This window comes from Nycticebus coucang, chromosome 6 (genome assembly GCF_027406575.1).
Source record: "Nycticebus coucang isolate mNycCou1 chromosome 6, mNycCou1.pri, whole genome shotgun sequence".
NCBI lineage: Eukaryota > Metazoa > Chordata > Mammalia > Primates > Lorisidae > Nycticebus > Nycticebus coucang.
In genome coordinates, this window is record NC_069785.1 from 46,979,983 (window position 1) to 47,000,849 (window position 20,867).

Below are 20,867 nucleotides of genomic sequence, written 5' to 3' on the forward strand. Positions count from 1 at the left end.
GCTCCTCATGGGTTCTCCAAGCTGAAACTTCCAGCAGTGACCCAACGCTGCCTTTGCGGAGGGTGTGAACGCCCTCAGAACCCGGTTGCCCTGTAGAAGCAACTCAATAAACGCATCTCACCCTCCAGGTCCCCTCTTCCAACACCTACTTCCTTCCAGCCGCTCATTCTTCCCCAACAGTCCTGACTCCTCCCTCCACCATGCTCACGAGGTCCTGCTGCCCATCTCTGTTGTGTCCCTGGCGGCAGCAGGGACCGGCTTCGGTTGTTCTTGTCTATCGGTGCTCCGGCACCCAGGGCTCCTAGAATCGGGCCGAGTACACAGTAGGCACGGGCTATTTGCTAAACGGATAATGTGCTATTAGTATCTGACAAGTGAATCCAGAGTGACCACCTGTCTCGTCAGTGTCACCACTCCAGTCAACCCTCTGCAGAGCCTCCGGAGGGATCTTGCTAAACACAAATTGAATCCTTTCACTCCTGAATCCCTCATCCTCACCCCTAGACTGCAGGAAAATCGTCTCCCCTTTTTAGCTCATCTCTTGGCCTTCCCTCTTGTCCTTCCCCGTTCTCTTAATTTTTTGCAACTAGTTCACTCAACAGGTCTTTGAGAAGCGCCTACTGTCAGGCGTTGTGGTGGTGGTTATAAAGAAGACTGAATACTTACAAAAAGGAATTACATCTTTCAATTTCAAGACTTCCTTCAAGTCTCTGTACACGAACTTATCCTGGCTGCTGACAAATTCCTATCATTAGGAGTCCTCTCCCAGAGCGTGTTCGGAAGTCGACGCATAAGTTAGTCTATTACAGCACCTCTTAGCTTGGTGAGCGCTTTGTCTCCAACAACTCCCCTAGGCCCAGAGAAACCTGACACCTCTATCTTTCGGTAGTGCAGTTTAGCCATAGTTGGCATAAATGTTCTTCCTAACTGTCACAGAGGATTTGGGTTCATTTTCCAGTATGTTACAAACTCAGAATAAAAATGAGAGAATGCCATAAAAAAAAAAAACAAAAAAAAACCAGTCTCCATGCCGTGCTATTGTCCTCGACAATGCCGTGACTCGGATTCGAACCGAGGTTGCTGCGGCCACAACGCAGAGTACTAACCACTATACGATCACGGCGAGCTACTGGAGACGTGAGACTTGACTTCCTCGCCTGAACTCTTCTCTGTTATAAGCCCCGCCCCCTTGCAATGTCATTGATTCGTCATTTGTTTCCGCCTACCTTTAACCTGGCAGCACTCTGCAGGTACGCAGGCGCGCTGGTTCTTTCTGCGTTCTCGGTTTTGTTCCTCTCCTGACCGCGAACCAGACTCCTCGGTTTCTGCCTGGTGAAAGCTGCGCTAGGGGTTCCCTCTGACCCTTACTCTCATGGAATTTGTGAGGGCAAGGCAACGCGAGTTTCCTTCTAAAATTTAAGAGACAGCTACAATCCTAACCAAAGTCCGTTCAGATGGGACAGCCAGTGCGGGGAGAGCGTTAGAGGGACTTCAGGCCACGATTCCGGAGACTCTGGGGTTTGACATGAGTAAGGCGCTCACAGGGATCCTTTATCCTTTCATATGCGCTGAAGTCCCTGCGGAAGCTGGTTGGGGAGCCCAGGGCGAGCGTGAGTGCCGGAGGGGCCCGGGAGGTGACGGGAAGTTCCAGAAAGCGGGGACGGCGGCCGTCTAGACAAGAAGGATGATACTGGGTGACACGTCTCATGTGGCGTCCCGGTAGCTCGCCGTGATCGTATAGTGGTTAGTACTCTGCGTTGTGGCCGCAGCAACCTCGGTTCGAATCCGAGTCACGGCATTGTGGGGACAATGGCACGGCAAGGGCGCCTTTTTGGACTCCTAAGGCCACATTCTTCATGGCAAGCTGTGGTAGTTGCCACCTTATTAGGTCAAAGACAAAAATATAACGAGGTAATCACGTGTGTACACAAAATTCTGTGCACACTCCCGAGCCTTCCTTTATGTTTTTAATTCTGAATCTGCTAGTGAATCAGCCACTCCCACCATCTCACCCAGCATGTAATTATTTTATTTTTGTATATATTCTGTGTGGTGCCCTTTCCTTATTTGACTCTTATTAACGGTAAAATCATATTGATTCCTCCCAAAGCCTCACACTAGATAAAACCTAAATACTTTGGGGGCATAGGAATTTATAGGAACAATGTGCAAACATTAAGGGTTAGAAGAGTGCAGATTAGACAATATACCGAATCACTCTTGGTTCAGATCCTGTGACAAATGAAAAATATGACCGTATTAGAGGCACTAGTGCCTGTAGCCACTTTGAGGGGTGCTAAGGAGGGGTGGGTGTCCTTTATCTCCACTACTCTTATATGAGAGTGTGTTTTCCTCCTGAAGGGTTTTTTTCCTAATCCATCTCAAGTTCAGAGCAAAATTTTTTTGTTTTACTCAACAAATTCAGGTCTGTCAGGAGGCTGGTGGTAGCTGTGTTACTGTCAAGGAGGCAATGAGAGCGGGACCTAGTGAGGAATGAGCCTCTCCAGCTCCTCCCAGGGGACCTGGGGGTGGCAAAGCATGTCTGGGATCTCTTCTGGGAGAGATGGATGTTGTAATGGGGTGGTGCCCCCTTCACCCACAATCTGAACAAGGTTAAAAGCCAGACAGTGCTGTGGGCTGTAATTTCCCAGGATATCTCAGCTTCGGTTCCCTAAATTTGGTCAGTTTAAAGCCATATAACAGGACGACTAAGATGGCAAGAGTGTTCTGACCAGAACAAAATGGAGGAAGGTGAGTTTAAGAAATCACTGGGCTTTAGATGACTGATTCAAGAGTTGTATGAAAAGAAAATCAACATCACCCACAAAAAAAGAACCAGCCTACAGGAGTATGATGACTTCTATTCCTCAGGCCACTCATCTGATAACTACACTGTGGGCTGCAGTAAGGTATCAGGGTAGGAAGAGAGGAAAAGCTCTGGCTTTTCTCCTAATGGCCCTGGCCCTGTTACTCCACTGCTCTCCTGCAGAAACTTCTGTAGGCAAAATGAGCTGTTCCCAGATCCTTGGGAGAAAGTCAGGAGCAGTCACTCTCTAAGAATATTATAAGCAAGAAAGAATCAACCAAGGAAATAAAACCCACAAATTCAACCATCTTAGTAACCCACATTTCTTCCACGTACCAGGCCAGGAATACTAAAAAGAACTGAACTGAAAGTGTTGTATGTGACCTGGTTGCAGGAAGAGTGACAGGAGGGGAAGATGCTCTCTTGCACTTCCAGCTGCTGGTCTTCTTGGCATCTACATAGTCATCCCAGGGTCCATCCAGCTGTCAACATTGCATGAAATCCTCTTCTGAGGTCACTCAGTTCATTCCCATAACTCTGATTTCAAACTCACAAAGCAGACTGACAATTATTCGACTGCCCATTGGACTTTCCCGCAGGAGAGAGCATTGCTTTGAATAAGCTTCTGGTTTGTTGCCAATTGTTCTCCTGACTATGGGCATTTGGTTTAGACTGGTTAGATTCTGGTTGGTATAATTAATATTCCTTGAGCCTTCTTATCTTTATGTGTGCTGACAAAATGGAGTTTCTGAGCTGGTAAAGCCGAGAGCTGGAGAACCTAGACTGTGATGACTTCCCCAAGAACTTGCTGCCCTGCGACACCCTCTCTGAGCAATCAGTCAACACCCCTTTCCCCTTGGCCTCTTGCTTATTTATATTAATAAAAAACTTTTATGATTTTCGATCATAAATGTGGTCTTTCCCTCCACATCCCCATATCCCCTCCTTTCCAGCTTCAGGTCTGAATTCTTCTCTAGGTCTCAGTGCTAGGAAGAGAGGCAGGCAATGTAAGAGCTCTCTGCTCACATATTCCAACTCCAGCTGTTCCCATCTTGGTTGGATTAGTTAACCATCTGCAGGTTTCTGGCCTCCCTTCTAAGTCACTTAAACTTTTTCTTTCCATATGATAGACCTTGAGATACAGTAGCTAACACCCTTCCTTTAGGCTAGTTCTAACTCTAATTAAGGAGGTAGCATAGCTTTGTAATAAAGCCTCTGGCATTGAGAAGTAGGCTGCTCATCCGTTTAGTAGCTGCATGACCTTGGGCAAGCAACATGTCTCTATGCTTTAGTTTTTTCATTCGTAAAATGGAGCAGTAGGGGGGAAGCAGGCTTGTTATGAAGATGAAAAGAATTAATATTTGTAATTTTTTTTTTCAGACAGAGCCTCAAGCTGTCACCCTGGGTAGAGTGCTGTGGCATCACAGCTCACAGCAACCTCCAACTCCTGAGCTCAAGTGATTCTCCTGCCTCAGCCTCCCAAGTAGCTGGGACTACAGGTGCCTGCCACAATGCCCGGCTATTTTTTGGTTGCAACTGTCATTGTTGTTTGGCGGGCCCGGACTGGATTCGAACCCACCAGCTCAGGTGTATGTGGCTGGCACCTTATCCGCTTGAGCCACAGGCACCAAGCCAGAATTAATATTTGTAAAGCAATAATACCTGGAACCTACCAAGCCCTGTTGAAGTTTTACTTTAAAATAGTAGATGGGAATATGACATAGTGAAATCAACTCCTTAAAAATGAACATAGATGGGTGGTGCCTGTAGCTCAGTGGGTAGGGTGCTGGCCACATACACCAAGGCTGGCCCAGGCCAGCTAAAACAACAATGACAACTGCAACAACAACAACAATAAAATAGCCAGGCATTGTGGTGGGCGCCTGTAGTCCCAGCTACTTGGGAGGCTGAGGCAAGAAAATCGCTTAAGCCCAAGAGTTTGAGGTTGCTGTGAGCTGTGATGCCACAGCACTCTATCCAGGGCAACAACTTGAGACTCTTTGTCTCAAAAGCAAAAAAAAATTAACATAGTAAAACATGGAGCATTGTGTTTCAAAGTAGGCATTCCACTTTCTCCAGTCAGCTGCCCAAAATATTTTGGGAATCTTTGGGAATTATCTTCAGGTTTAATTTAAAAGCCATATGAGTCAATCCACCTCAATATTTATATTTTTTCCATTTTGAAATTATTTTTGACTGCTTTTAAAGTAACTTTCAAAGAATGTTTTGTTTTTTGTTTTGGGGGTTTTTTTGAGACAGAGTCTTACTCTGTCTCTCTGAGGTTGAATGCCATGGTGTCATAGCTCACAGTAACCTCAAACTCTTCGGCTTAAGCAATCTTCTTCTCAGCCTCCTGAGTAGCAGGGACTACAGGCATGTGCCACCTTGTCTGGCTAGTTTTTCTGTTTTTAGTAGAGGGGTCTCACTCTTGCTCAGGCTGATCAAAGAATGCTTTTAAAGTCACCTACACATATGTCACCTAGTTCTTTAAGGTTCAAAAAGTTTCAGCGACCATTCCAAAAATATTCTAAGCAACATGCCAGCAAAAATTTTTTGGCTATAAGTGTGTAGACTTCAAGGGCAAACCTTGAAGAGGACAACAGTAATTTGTAAGCTTCAAATACTTTTAACAATCAACCCCATGGCATCCTGGTTACACCTAGTTTATCTGGGAGCTGCTGCTGCAGCTGCTGGCACCCACAGGGCTGTGGTGTCAAGCAGCTGCAGTAGTTGCTGGCTGCTACTGGGCCAGTAGCCTCTGTATCTCCTGGAAGTTTACTCAAAATTCAGAATCCTGGTCCAGAACCCAGAATCACCAAATCAAAATCTTCATTTTACCAAGATCTCCCCCACGTGATTCATTTGCACATGAAAGTTTCATAAGTCCTGCGCTGGTCTAGAACGCTAACGGAGCCTTCATTGTTCACCTTGTGAATATTTGATTACTAGAAGGGAGTTGCCCTAATCTATCAATGAGGAGAGACGTTGAGGTTTTGACAGAAACAAGACAGTGATCTGGGAGCGCGTCACAGAGCTGCGGTGTTTGGGGCCGCTCGGGAGGAGGCAGCACACTTGGATTTCCGGTAGGAGGCGCTGCGCCCAAGGAAGTAGACGAGAAAGGCTGAGGCGGGGAAAAGACTTTTAAGTTGTAGGAAACCACGTCTAATGCGACTAAGCCCATTCCACAGACTCAAGTTCCATCTATCCACTCATTCATTCATTCATTCATTTATTCTGGAAACCAGCATCTTTTACCTTTCCTATCAGAGGGAACTGCAAAGCTGCGTAAAACATTTCCTACCCAAAGTATTTTATTTTCTAGCTGAGTTTGTCAACTGAGATTTGCATGCATCTAATATACATGTCAAGTGACTAGCACAGATTGCTCAATATACATTATTTGGTCTCTTGTTTCTAGGTACTTTTCTCCACACCCATAAAAAGAAACCATGGGGAAATCCTACAGGTTTTTGTTTTGTTGTTGTTGTTGGCGTGAATATTTATTATTTTTATGTACAGAAAACTCAACAGTGTATGTTTAGCCCAGTTTAGTGGCAAGTTCTTTAGCCTTTGCCTTTTCCAGCTTGGCAATGCGAGCCACTGACTTCGGACCCAGGACGTTGCCTCCCCAGTGACGGCGGATCTCATCGTATCTGTCGTTGTAATTGGTCCTGATGGCTTCCACCAGCTTAGCTAGAGCGCCTTTGTCTTCTGAGTTAACCTGCGTGAAGGCCACAGTGGTGCAGGTCTTCCTATGGACCAGACGCCCCAGCCTGGCCTTCCCCTTGATAATGAAGTAAGGGACCCCCATCTTCCGACATAGGGCAGGCAGGAAGACAACCAACTCAGTGGGATCCACATCATGTGCAATCACCACCAGCTGAGCCTTCCTGTTCTCCACCAACTGGTGACAGTGTTAACTCCTGCTCTAAGGACAGGTGGTTTCTTAGTGGAGACATCTCCTTTGCCTGCAGCTTTCTTCTCAGCCCAGGCCAACAGTCGCTGCTGCTTCTCTTGCTTTGTCTCTGGTCTGTACTTGTGGGCCAGCTTAAGCAGCCGAGTAGCTGTTTGGCGGTCCAAGGCCTGGGTGAACTGATTAATGGCGGGAGGCACTTTCAGCCGCTTGTAGAGGATGGCTCTTTGCCGCTGCGACCAGATGTAGCGGGGCCATTTGGCAAAGCGATGCGGTCCCTCTTGGGCTGGATGTCCTGCCCAATGCCGAAGTTCTTCGGCCTTTTCTCGAACAGAGGATTCACTACCTTCTTCGCCTCCTGTTTCTTCACCACGGCGGGGGCCGGGGCCACCTTCTTCCCCTTGGCCTTCTTCCCTTTCGTCATCTTGAGCCACTGGAGCAGAGAGAAAGGATAGGGAATTCCTACAGGTCTTTATTCTGGTCATGACACCTGAAACTCAGCTGTGTCTCAGAAGCAAAGGTCTAAATCAGCTTGTGGTTTCCAAACATTCTAGAACTGATAAACTAGAATGAAATTTTCATCATGGAATGAAAATATAGGATCTGGGGCGGTGCCCGTGGCTCAGTGTGTAGGGCGCTGGCCCCATATACCGAGGGTGGCGGGTTCAAACCTGGCCTCTGCCAAATTTCAACAAAAAATAGCAGGGCGTTGTGGCGGGCACCTGTGGTCCCCGCTACTCAGAAGGCTGAAGCAAGAGAATTGCCTAAGCCCAGGAGTTGGAGGTTGCTGTGAGCTGTGTGAGGCCACAACACACACTGAGGGCGATAGGGTGAGACCTTGTCTCTTAAAAAAAAAAAAAAAAAAGGAAAATATTGGATCAGGCTCGGAGCCTATGGCTCAAGCCGGTAAGGTGCCAGCCACATACACCTGAGCTAGTGGGTTCGGATTCAGCCCGGGCCGCCAAACAACGATGGCTGTAACCAAAAAAAAAAAAAAAAGAAGAAGAGGAAAATATAGGATCAATGTGGTAAGGTTTTCAAAACACTAAATGTATTTAATTCAAAGGACTGTCCTTCAGCCTGCAACAATGTCCTTCCTACTTTTGAGGTGTTAAAATGACTTTTCTTTTATAAAATGATGGAAAAAGTAGGTAATAATTTCTGATTTTTAAAAACATCTTTACTTGGAGATTTTTTTTTTTGTAGAGACAGAGTCTCACTTTACTGCTTTCGGGAGAGTGCCATGATGTCACAGGACTCACAGCAACCTCTAGCTCTTGGGCTTCCGCAATTCTCCTGCCTCAGGCTCCCGAGCAGTTGGGACTACAGACGCCCGCCACAACGCCCAGCTATTTTTTGGTTGCAGTTCAGCCAGAGCTGGGTTTGAACCCACTACCCTCGGTATATGGGGCCGGCGCCCTACCACTGAGCCATAGGCGCCACCCGGTGTTTTTTTTTTTTTTGAGACAGAGTCTCAAGCTATCGCCCTGGGTAGAGTGTCGTGGCATCACAGCTCACAGCAACCTCAAACTCTTGGGCTTAAGCGATTCTCTTGCCTCAGCCTCCCAAGTAGCTGGGACTACAGGCGCCTGCCACAGGACCCGGCTATTTTTTTTTTTTTTAAGTTTTTCGCCAGGGCTGGGTTTGAACCCACCACCTCCCACATATGGGGCCAGCACCCTACCCCTTTGAGCCACAGGTGCTGCCCTACTTGGAAAGTTTTTAATTGGCAATTCTATGTTGGTCTCCAAAATTATTCTTCAAATTTTACTGGTCAGTGAAATCTACAAGTACAAAACTCACTACAGTGCTCAGACAGCAAAACATTAGGCTGAGTGGATGTGGTCCTAGGTGAGGAGAGGGTCCCCAGGAGCCATACTTAGAGATGTGTCCCTACTCTGCTAGGCAGTGTTTCAGGCTGACACCTGTCTACCCACTCTTCCCTCATATGATCTGTGCTAGGTCTTGGAGATACAAATTCAAATAAGACCTGTGCTTACTCTTCAATCACCTCATTCCAGGGTTAATATGATGAATGAAGAAATAATTACAATTATTCTAGAAGAATATATAAAGTGTATTGAGACCTCGATTGTTCATTCCACCTCGATATAACATTTGAGTTAGATTTCAAGGCATGCATAATAATGTTTCTGGTAGAGAAGAAGAAAGGGTATTCTAGGCAGAGGAAAAGGCAGAAGCAAAAGTAAGAAAGCATGAATCTATAGGTAGCATAGGAAAAGACAAGTCATAGCTACAACATAAGATACAGAGGGGGGTGGGGCCTTGATGTATGCCACACCTTTTGGGGGCAAGACACGATTGCAAGAGGGACGTTGCCTAACAAATGCAATCAGTGCAACCTGGTTTCTTGTACCGTCAATGAATCCCCAACAATAAAAAAAAAAAAAGATACAGAGGGGAGAGTGGATGGAGAGGAATGGTAGAACCAAATTGCAATGAATCTTTTGCTCTTGACTCTTTTGAGTCAAGCTTTTTTCTTAGAGGCTGTAGGTTCTTCACATTTTGTAGCAATTTATTCCACTGAGGATCCATTGCAAGCCATAAGCTTATTCTCAAAATTAATATACGTATGATAAAATGTCAGAAATTCACAGATTTCCTAAAGGTTGTCCATAGGTTTTGTTATAGGCCTTTGTTATAGGCGGAGGGAGGCATTTAAGTGTTCATTTTTAAGCAGAAGAGGGACATAATCACACAGTATTTTAGAAAAGTGAGGTGTAAATGGATAAATATCTATTGATAAAAGTCTTCATCAAAGGAGAGGCAGAAGAGAATTTCAGACCCCTGGTTTAGTTGTTGAGGTTGGGGATTGGGAACTAATCTGGGAGTGAAGAGGGACTCTTTCTCAAACTGCACCCATTAGCCTTTCTTCTTCTTTTTTTTTTTTTTGTAGAGACAGAGTCTCACTTTACTGCCCTCGGTAGAGTGCCGTGGCATCACACGACTCACAGCAACCTCCAGCTCTTGGGCTTATGTGATTCTCTTGCCTCAGCCTCCCGAGCAGCTGGGACTACAGGCGCCCGCCACAACGCCCAGCTATTTTTTTGTTGTTGCAGTTTGGCCAGGGCTGGGTTTGAACCCACTACCCTCGGCATATGGGGCCGGCGCCCTACTCACTGAGCCACAGGCGCCGCCCTTCTTCTTCTTCTTTTTTTTTTTTTTTTTTTAGAGATAGAGTCTCACTACATTACCCTCGGTAGAGTGCCGTAGTGTTACAGCTCACAGTAACCTCCAACTCCTGGGTTTAAGCGAGTCTCTTGCCTCAGCTTCCCAAGTAGCTGGGACTACAGGCGCCTGTCAGAACACCCAGATATTTTTTTGTTGCAGTTTGGCCGGGGCCAGGTTCGTACCCGCCATCCTCGTTATATGTGGCTGGCGCCCTACCCACTGAGTCACAGGCACTGCCCTAGCCTTTCTTCTTTAGTTGGAGGTAGAGGGAATAAACTTGTTGGGAGAAGAAAATGGATATGAGGCATGAAAGGAAGCTAATATCAAGGGTGAAATGTTTCCTAGAGCCAAAACAGCATGAAAACAGATGTATCCATGTGACACTGATATCACTGTTAGTATTGATAATCTGACATGATGGCAGAATATGCAAATTTCAAATATAATTTTAAGTTAAAAAGGAGAGACATAGGCAGAAATTGAAGTGCATTTACTTGATTTTTTGATATTTCCAAACTTCTCCCTAAATTTTAGAGTCAAACTATTTCTATGTCATTATTACTCTGTTTCACTGCCTTCATCTTGCTAAAATTTTTTTTTTTTTTTTTTTCGAGACAGGTTCCCTCTCTGTTGTCCCTGCAAGAGTAGAGGGGCATCATCATAGCTCACAGCAATTCAAATTCCTGGGCTCAAGGGATCTTCTTGCCTTAGTTTCCTGAAAAGCTGGGATTACCGGTACATGCCACTACTCCCAGCTAATTTTTCTATTTTTTTGTAGAAGGGGGAGGGGGAGTGCTACTATGTTGCTCAGGCTAGTTTTGAACTCCTGGCCTCAAGCAGTCCTCTTGCCTGAGCCTCCCAAAATGCTAGGATTATAGACATGATCCATACCCAGCTGCTAAGAATTCCTTTCCCCCTTAATTCTTGTTAGTCAAATACTCCAAGATAACTTGTAGTGATTCTCAAGTTCATATGTTCACAAATTATCTGATATACCCTGTTTCAAGAAGTAGAGCTGTGAAGGTCCCTTGCTATTGGAGAGGCTGAGGTAGGAAGGATTTCTTGGGACTATGAGTTCAGGGCTGTAATGTGCTATGTTCACACCTGTGAATAGCCACGGCACTCTGGCCTGGGCAACACAAGACTTGGTCTCTAAAAAAAGAAAAATAAGTAGAGCTTAACTTTCCTTATTGAAATGCAGCTAGACTTAGTGACTTCTTTGAATGAAAAGATAACATGAGGCTGGGCACAGCAGCTCACACCTGTAATCCTAGTACTCCAGGAGGCCAAGGTGAGAGGATTGCTTGAACTCAGGAATTTGAGACTGGCCTGAGCAAGAGTAAGACCCCATCTCTAAAAATAACCGGGCATTGTGGCAGGCACCTGTAGTCCCTGCTATTTCAGAGGCTGAGGCAAGAGGATCATTTAAGCCCAGGAGTTTGAGGTTGTTGTGAGCTACGACGCCATGGTACTCTACCAACGGCAACAAAGTGAAACTCTATCTCCCCTCCAAAAGAAAATAATAATATGAATGATATATTACCTCTGAGAGGAAATCATAAATGGCATTGCAGCTGCCTCTTTGCTCTCTCTCAGATCACTAGCTCTGGAGGAAGCCAGCTGCCATATCACAAGGAGACTCAAACTGGTCATAAGAGACAGTGAATTTGAAGATAAAGCAATATACATTATCCAAAATGTAGCATAGAGAGAAAAAAGACTTAAAAAAAAATCAAACCTCGATAACATGCAGACAATATCAAGTAGTGTAATATACATATGATATATTCCAGAAGAAAAAGAGCAATAAACTGGAAAAGAAAAACATTTCAACAAGTAATAGTATATAACTCCCCAAATTTAGTAGGGAAAAAAGGATACAAGAATCTCAACTAATACTAGCAGAATAAACATACTGAAAACACACACAATAGCACAACACAATCGAATTTCAGGAAACAAGTGGCAAAGAAAATTTATAAAGCAGCCAGAAGGAAGAGACATATTACCTACAAAGGAACAAAGATCAGAATGAAATAGCAGATTTCTCTTTAGAAACAATGCAAGCAGTTACATTTATAAACAGCACACTAGTCAGTAGCAGGACCTCTTATCTATATTGTAGGGCTGTGCCACAAGGAATTATGTAGTTGCTTAGGAAATTGAAACTGACTGTAACTTTTAACAGGCATCTAATTTCTGCTTCAATAGCTCACAACCACATGCCCAGCAAGAAGTAGAGATTTCTGGTTCTTTAACAAAGGCTTTGGCAAATTTCTGTCCTTGTATTTGTTGCCAGTGTCATTCTAATACCTTTAACTTGCTGGGGTCTCAGAAGACCACAGCATAGATTTCATGACTCCCAAAAAGAAAATTTATCAGGATGCTTTATTTATAAATTTTTCAGATATATATGAACAGCTATTTTTGGCAGGAGAAATCCCAACAATTTTCATTGGGCTCTAAAGAAAAAACATTGTTGAGTCTATCCTGAGTGATGTAGGGCCTGTTTTCCTGGAAACCACCAAGGCAATGAAGGCTCAGCCACTAGACAACACAGCCATCTTGTAATTCTGCCAAACAGATGGTGACCCTTCCTAAAACATTTCCAAATTCGCAACATTTTATGAGGCAAGAGGTTAAGATTGGATAATACCACAGAAAATAAATCTGGTAATGCTTAGTAACAGTTTCATAGAAAGGCCATTCTGTTTCCAGCGGTCTCTTCCCAATTCCCTCTCCTAAGCAGCTGGTTGTACACCAGTTTGGTAAAGGCAACAGTCTTTGTAATTAATGTCTGGCACTGTGGCCATCCCAAAGCATGACAGTAATACAGGTACGGCTATCAATCAACAGAGTTCTCTAGCCTCCCATCTCTGGCCACTCACTGCCTCCACTCCCACCCTCTTCTGCCCAGAAGATTCTCACAGGATGCCCTCTTACTATCGCCTCTTTCTTCAGTTCTCTCCACCCTGGCCCACCTCATACATATGTAATTTAATCAGATCCTGTAACCCTGGGGCCCTGTTCTTTAACTTCCAAGATAATCAGTTAATCATTTAAGGTTTTATCGTAAGTGCTTTTATTATTGTTTATTAATCTTTACTAAGGTTTATGGCTGTGCCAGGATCAAGTACTTCATTGTAGTTTTCTATCTTTTGGGAGATAAGGGAAAGCTGGCAAGTCAGCCAATCTGGTTTGCTGATCTCAGGCTTCACAATTTACTTGTAGAGAACCAGTTCTAGTCCTTAAGCTTTCCTACCCAGGGTTCTTGAATCTTTTTTCCCTTATTAAATATATCTTCTGTTTATCTAATTCTACTCAGAAGGAGCCAGCTAATCTGATAATTTGTTGAAGGTTGTTAAAATATTATCTTCTCACCCCAAGTAACATGATCATTTTAATGGATACCCCACAAGCTCTATTTCCAGATATTTTTTTTGGAGACGGAGTTTCACTCTGTTGCCCAGGCTAGAGTGCCATGGTGTCAGCCTTGCTCACAGAAACTTCAAACTCCTGGGTTCAAGCAATCCTCTTATCTCAGCCTCCTGAATAGCTAGGATAATGTCTAAATAATATTTCTAATTTTAGAAATGGGGTAGAGATGGGGTCTTGCTCTTGCTCAGGCTGGTCTTAAACTCCTAGGCTCAAACAATCATCCCACCTCAGCCTCCCAGAGTACTCGGATGACAGGCATGAGCTACCATGCCCAGCCCCCAGATCCTTTCTTAAGGATAGGGTTCTTTTTGTTGTTGTGTGTTTCTGGTTTTTTGTTTCATTTTTTTGAGAGAGTCTTACTCCGTTGCTCTAAATAGAGCTCATCATAGCTCACAACAACCTCAAACTCCTGGTTCAAGTGATCCTCTTGCCTTAGCCTCCTGAGTAGCTGGGACCACAGGCACCTGCCAGGACCCCCGGCTAAATTTTCTATTTTCAGTAGAGACAGGGTCTCACTCTTGCTCAGGTTGATCTCCAATTCATAAGGGCAAGCAATCCACCCTCCTCGGTCTCCCAGAGTGCTGGGATTATAGATGTGATTCAATGCATCTGGCCCATGGATTGGAGAGAAGACAGAGGATAAAGCAAAGAGAAAAGAGAGAGGGGGTTGTGCCTCGAGACTCTCTGTGTTGGCTTCCCATTTGTCTGTACTGTCCCCCTTCTTTCTGCTGACTCCTTTATGGCCCCTCCTCTCCATACCTCATTCCACCCAGGTTGGACCCCATTTCCCTCTCTCTGGAAAGTAGTTTCCTGTGGAAAGGATTGGATTGGGACTGCTCGCTGAGGTAGAGGGAAGAAGAATGAGGCAAGGAGATGGCAACACCATTCCATTCCATCTTCTCACAGGCAGCTAAATGCCAACAGAGTCAGCAGATCTGCCAAGGGGAGTTCTTGAGAACTCAGCCTGTGGACCAAATCATGGGTGGACCTTGCAGACTTTGAAGTTGGCACCAGCTTGGCAGCCCTTCCCTACTACTAGAGTTATCTTAATTTATTTTGGTGGAACTTCCAATAAGACTTATCTTCACTGCAACACTGTGGAAGGCTTTTTAAGGAACTTCTTCAGATGTGAAGTGAGGGATTGAATCAGTCCCCCATCTGCAAGGCCCTTACCACTGCCCTCTGGAACATTAGGATTGTGGAGCAAGTCTGGAACCTACTTGGAGTTTGCACTCCAGTAGAGAAAATAGCCATCTGGATTCATGTCTAACATTTCCACTCAACAGCAGTTAAGTGTATTGCTTTTACCTTTATAAGCCCTGGTTTTTGTAAATATGAGTTTAAAAAAGCAAGAACTACTTCACTGGGGGTTGGGAAGATTCAGTGAGATACTGCATGAAAGGCCCATGGCTCAGAGTCTGGCACCTAGTTATTAATAATAATTGAAGTTTTAGGCCAGGCATGGTGGCTCACAGCTGTAATCCTAGCACTCTGGAAGGCTGAAGCGGTGGATTGCTTGAGCTCAGGAATTTGAGACCAGCCAGATGTTGTGGTTAATGCCTGTAGTTCCAGCTATTCAGGAGGCTGAGGCAAGAGGATCACTTAAGCCCAAGAGTTTGAGCTTGCTGTGAGCTATGATGCCATGACACTCTACCAAGGGCAAAAAAATGAGACTTTGTCTGAAAATAATAATAATAATATATATTATTAAATAATAAATAATAATTATTATTATTGGTTTTGGTGCTCATGTTAACACAAGGTTTCTGTGAGATTTTCTCCCTCTACCCATAGGCCTTGTCAAGTTCCACTGACAACAGGAACTTGACAACATCTGCCACCAGGCTTGACAACATCTCACCAGTGTACCATGGTTCTGGACTGTGCCCCCTGGTACATGGGTGCCAAGCTCATGTGCCAGGTCCCCCAGGCAGGCAGTGTGCAGTTGGCCATGCACAGACTGTTTTTATCTCACAAAAACATAGCTCCTCAGAGTGCTATTCTTTGTTTAGCATTTCATTTCACCTCCGGCAGTGTTCCTAAAGATAGTAGTAATATCTAATGCTTAGTAAGGGCTACTACTGTGTGCTGTTAAAGGTAAAGGATCTTCGGGGGTTTTTTTGTTTTGTTTTTTGTAGAGACAGAGTCTCACTATATGACCCTTGGTTGAGTGCCGTGGCGTCACACAGCTCACAGCAACCTCCAACTCCTGGGAGGTTGAGTAGCTGGGACTACAGGTGCCCACCACAACGCCTGGCTATTTTTTGGTGCAGTTTGTCCGAGGCCGGGTTTGAACCCACCACCCTCGGTATATGGGGCCCACGCCCTACCCACTGAGCCACAGGCACCACACAGTAAGGGATCTTTGGAGATGAGACATAGAGACTTTGTCACCCTTGGTAGAGTGCTATGGCGTCATAGCTCACAGCAACCCCAAACTCTTGGGCTCAAGCGATCCTCTTGCCTCATTTTTTCATTTTTCGTAGAGATAAGGGTCTGGCTCCTGAACTTTTGACCTCAAGCAATCCACCTGCCTCCACTTCCCAGAGTGCTAGGATTATAGGTGTGAGCCACTGTGCCCAACCTAAGCCCAGTTACCTTAAGTAAGGAAAATGTAGCCTTTAATCTGGCAATATAATTATTAAAGAATACATTGACAATTTTTTTTTTGAGACAGTATCTCACTTTGTCACCCTTGGTAGAGTGCTGTGGCATCACAGCTCACAGCAACCTCAAATCTTGGGCTTAAGCAATTCTCTTGCCTTAGCCTCCCAAGCAGCTGGTACTACAGGTGCCCATCGCAACGCCTGGCTATTTTTTGGTTGCAATTGTCATTGTTGTTTGATAGGCCTGGGCTGGATTCAAACCCACTAGCTCTGGTGTATGTGGCTGGTGCCTTACCCGCTGAGCTATAGGCGCAGAGCCATTGACAATTTTTTTGATCTGAACTTTATAGTCATATGGCAAAAGGATTATTTTCCTACTTATAGTTAATAAATTTGCCTCCAAACATCTCCCATTACTTTATTATGTAAAATGTAATTTGTTATATGCAATATACATATAGCATTATATGTGAGAAGTCTGAATAGTAATTTTCCTTGGAAAATGTGCTTTATAATCCTTTGAGTTTTGTTAAGCAAAAAGACATTTTCTTTTGACAAAGAATTCAAACCAGGGACTTGTCATTTGGGAAAAGGGGCTCCTTCTAATTTCTCTTTATAAGACAGTCAATGTCACAGACAAAATGTTCACTACCCTAGAGGAAACGACAGCTCTTGACAAGAAGAAATAGGATTTTGGCAAAGATCTGGCTGCTCCAAATTTGCTTAAAAAAAGGATTTAATATTCTGTTTAATTCCTAAATCCAATACATGGGAAGATAGATATATTGTCATGGGGATCCATAAATTGATGATTTAAGTACCCTAAAGGATTAAGTCAGTGAAATAGTGAGCTTGTGCTTGTGTGAAGTATACATTTCACTTGCTTAGAAACAAAGTTGGCTGCTGTGCCGGAGCGAGCACCAGCCATCCCTTAATAAATCATTCATTAAAAAAAAAAGAAACAAAGTTAATTTTCTAAAAGATCTTTCGTTAATGGTCAAAATTATACATGTTAAAGTAAGATGAAGGCTGTACTGTGGTAGTTGTATCCTTTCAAAACACATATATTGAAACCCTAACCCCCAATATGAAGATATTTGGAGATAGGGCCTTTGGGAGGCAATTAGGTTTAGAAGTCATGAGGGTAAGGCCCTCATGGTGGGATTTTGTGTCCATATAGGAAGTGACACCGAGAGAGCTTGCTGTCCACCTCCACCATGTGAGGACACTGTGAGAAGGGAGCCTTCTAAAAGTCAAGAAGCAAACAAAAATTAAAATAAAAGCCAGGAATAGAGCCCTTATCAGAACCTGACCATGGTGGTCCCCTGATTTTGGATTTCCAGCCTCTAGAACTGTGAGAAAATAAACTTTTGTTGTTTAAACCACTCAGTCTAGGGTCTTTTGATATGGCAGCCTGAGAAGACTAACACACCATTAAAATTTCCAAACTATTGGCTCGGCGTCTGTAGCTCAAGGGGCTAAGGCACCTGCCACATACACCATACACCAGAGCTGGCATGTTCGACTCCAGCTCAGGCCTACCAAACAACAATGACAACTACAACCAAAAAATAACCCGGGCATTGTTGCAGGCGCCTGTAGTTCCAGCTACTTGGGAGGCTGAGGAAAGAGAATCATTTAAGCCTAAGAGTTTGAGGTTGCTGTGAGCTGTGATGCCACAGCACTCTATCAAGGGCGACTAGATGAGACTCTGTCTCAAAAAAAAAAAAAATCTCCAAACTATGTCTCTCTTTTGTTGGCAGATGTTTTCATATGCAATTAGCATTTGTGTTGAAATCCTACTACCTGACTGCTGTCAACATTATACGCCTGGCTGACAGATAAGATGGACTTTCTGTGGCTAAAATGTGACCTTCAAGAGAAAATTAAGTGGCTACAGCAGGGAAAAGGGCTTGATCACATAATTCTACGTTGCTAACTACTGTAAGGTTTGTTAACTGCCATAAAGTGTTCCTCCTGCAATAAGGCAGAAACTTGCTCTAGGGAAACCTTGTCCAACTGACCTCAGTGGACTGCTTGATGCCAGTTGACTGGGACACTCCTGTCTTGAGAGTCCTGCTGACACCACTGATGGGACTGGAGACCAGCCTTATAAACATCCTGAGAACTAGCTCCAGACCCTACGGCATTTCCAGCCAGCTTGCAGAGACGGTGCATAAAATGCTTTGTGTCTGAGAGGTCAAAGACCAAAAATAAAAGATTATTCTGAAAGGTGAACAAAAGGAAACCAAGTCCAGGTTCTGTGTGAGCAACATTGGCCTTTATTTCCACGAGGTGCGAGTAAGCTGAGCTCAAGAAGGAAGTTAGCATGTGGGTTAAGGTAGATGGGAGTTTTAAAGGTCAGAAGGGTGGGAGTTGGCACATTCCCCTTTCCTAGTTGGGACATCGATTTGGACAGGTGTATTTGGGCAGGTCAGCTCTATTTTGGTGAGTCCCTACATTTGACTCTATTAGTGTCCTATAGCTCACCTTTTAATAAAGAACTGAACTCCACCTTATTTATTTTCATTTTAAAACCTTGTCCCAAAGTGAACATGGAATGTATGCTACATATATGTCAGCTCACTACGCTTGTGCCAGGCTTTCCCCAAACCTGATAAATATTCATGTAAAAGAAAATCCATAATGCTTAGAAGCTGATGTTTCCTTCCCTTCTGCGGAACATGTGCTGGCGATTCTCCCAGAGGCTATGTTCCCAGATCGGCAGATTGTTACCCTGAAAATAAAGTTTTCTCCTGTATTCTTCCTTCGTAAATCTCATGGTCATTTTGTTGACATTGCTCATTTGTTCCTTGTTCTGAGGTCACTTCTTGGACCTGAGAACAGATTTGGCTCCACCAGTTTGGAGCTCTGTCCTTATGCCTTAAACATGGCCTGGAGTTTCCTGTCTGGCTCCTTCAGCCCAGCCCAACCCCAGCTCAACCCCTGGCCCCATTGCAATTAGACCTTTTGCTCCCAGGTGAAGGGTCAGATGATCAGCTATGTGTGAGGAGCCTAGAAGGTACAAAGAAACAAGGAAACAAAAAACATGAACCTCAAACCTATATTTAAGGATAGAGAAGGAAGTGAGAGCCACAGAAAGGAGGAAAGGAAACAGAAAGAGGGCGGTGCCTGTGGCTCAATGGGTAGGGCACCTGCCCCATATACCAAGGGTGGCAGGTTGAACCCAGCCCCAGTCAAACTGCAACAAAAAAATAGCCGGGTGTTGTCAGGCGCCCGTAGTCCCAGCTACTTGGGAGACTGAGGCAAGAGAATCGCCTAAGCCCAAGAGTTGGAGGTTGCTGTGAGCTATGATGCCATGGCAAGGGCGACAAAGTGAGACTCTGTTTCTAAAAGAAAAACAAAAAGAAAGAAAGGAAAACAAAGAATATTTATTGAACACATTTATTTTATTTCATTCCCACAGCTGTGTGATGCCATGGTTTTCTTCCTTTAAAACACTAAATAGTGGACTCCCTATTCAATAAATGGTGTTGGGAGAACTGGATGTCTACCTGTAAAAGACTGAAACTGGACCCACACCTTTCCCCACTCACAAAAATTGATTCAAGATGGATAAAGGACTTAAACTTAAGGCATGGAACAATAAAAATCCTCCAAGAAAGCATAGGAAAAACACTGGAAGATATTGGCCTGGGGAAAGACTTCATGAAGAAGACTGCCATGGCAATTGCAACAACAACAAAAATAAACAAATGGGACTTCATTAACTGAAAAGCTTCTGTACAGCTAAGGAGACAATAACCAAAGCAAAGAGACAACCTACACAATGGGAAAGGATATTTGCATATTTTCAATCAGACAAAAGCTTGATAACTAGGATCTATAGAGAACTCAAATTAATCCACATGAAAAAAGCCAGCAATCCCTTATATCAATGGGCAAGAGACATGAATAGAACTTTCTCTAAAGACGATAGACGAATGGCTAACAAACACATGAAAAAATGTTCATCACCTCTATATATTAGAGAAATGCAAATCAAAACAACCCTGAGATATCATCTAACCCCAGTGAGAATGGCCCACATCACAAAATCTCAAAACTGCAGATGCTGGCGTGGATGTGGAGAGAAGGGAACACTTTTACACTGCTGGTGGGACTGCAAACTAGTACAACCTTTCTGGAAGGAAATATGGAGAAATCTCAAAGCACTCAACCTAGACCTCCCATTTGATCCTGCAATCCCATTACTGGGCATCTACCCAGAAGGAAAGAAATCCTTTTATCATAAGGACACTTGTACTAGACTGTTTATTGCAGCTCAATTTACAATCGCCAAAATGTGGAAACAGCCTAAATGCCCACCAACCCAGGAATGGATTAACAAGCTGTGGTATATGTATACCATGGAATACTATTCAGCCATTAAAAAAATGGAGACTTTACATCCTTTGTATTAACCTGCATGGATGTGGAAGACATTATTCTTAGTAAAGCATCACAAGAATGGAGAAGCATGAATCCTATGTACTCAATTTTGATATGAGGACAATTAATGACAATTATGGTTATGGGGGGGAAACAGAAAGAGGGAAGGAGGGAGGTGGGTGGGGCCTTGGTGTGTGTCACACTTTATGGGGGCAAGACATGATTGCAAGAGGGACTTTACCTAACAATTGCAATCAGTGTAACCTGGCTTATTGTACCCTCAATGAATCCCCAACAATAAAAAAAAAAAAAAAAAAAAAAACACTAAATAGCGGGCAGCACCCGTGGCTCAAGGAGTAGGGCACCGGTCCCATATGCCAGAGGTGGTGGGTTCAAACCTAGCCCTGGCCAAAAACCAAAAAAAACAAAACAAAACACTAAATAGCTTGTCCAAAGGTTTCATCCTAGGTGGTAAATGTGAGGTTCTTGTAGAAAGACAAATATTGCACCTCCACAGTGC

General features: G+C 44.1%; 2 non-coding genes and 1 pseudogene across 3 annotated transcripts; 1 reads left to right on the forward strand and 2 right to left on the reverse strand.

Annotated features, from left to right (window-relative positions):
* Positions 1-1,051: 1,051 nt before the first annotated feature.
* On the reverse strand, positions 1,052-1,123 carry TRNAH-GUG (transfer RNA histidin (anticodon GUG)). The gene has a single exon. It is a non-coding gene; the product is annotated as a tRNA-His (tRNA).
* Positions 1,124-1,726: 603 nt separating this feature from the next.
* On the forward strand, positions 1,727-1,798 carry TRNAH-GUG (transfer RNA histidin (anticodon GUG)). The gene has a single exon. It is a non-coding gene; the product is annotated as a tRNA-His (tRNA).
* Positions 1,799-6,308: 4,510 nt separating this feature from the next.
* On the reverse strand, positions 6,309-11,933 carry LOC128587868 (60S ribosomal protein L7a-like; annotated as a pseudogene). The gene is made up of 2 exons (XR_008380657.1): positions 11,455-11,933; positions 6,309-7,152 (listed from the first exon to the last, which is right to left on the reverse strand). The product of XR_008380657.1 is annotated as a 60S ribosomal protein L7a-like (transcript).
* Positions 11,934-20,867: the final 8,934 nt, after the last annotated feature.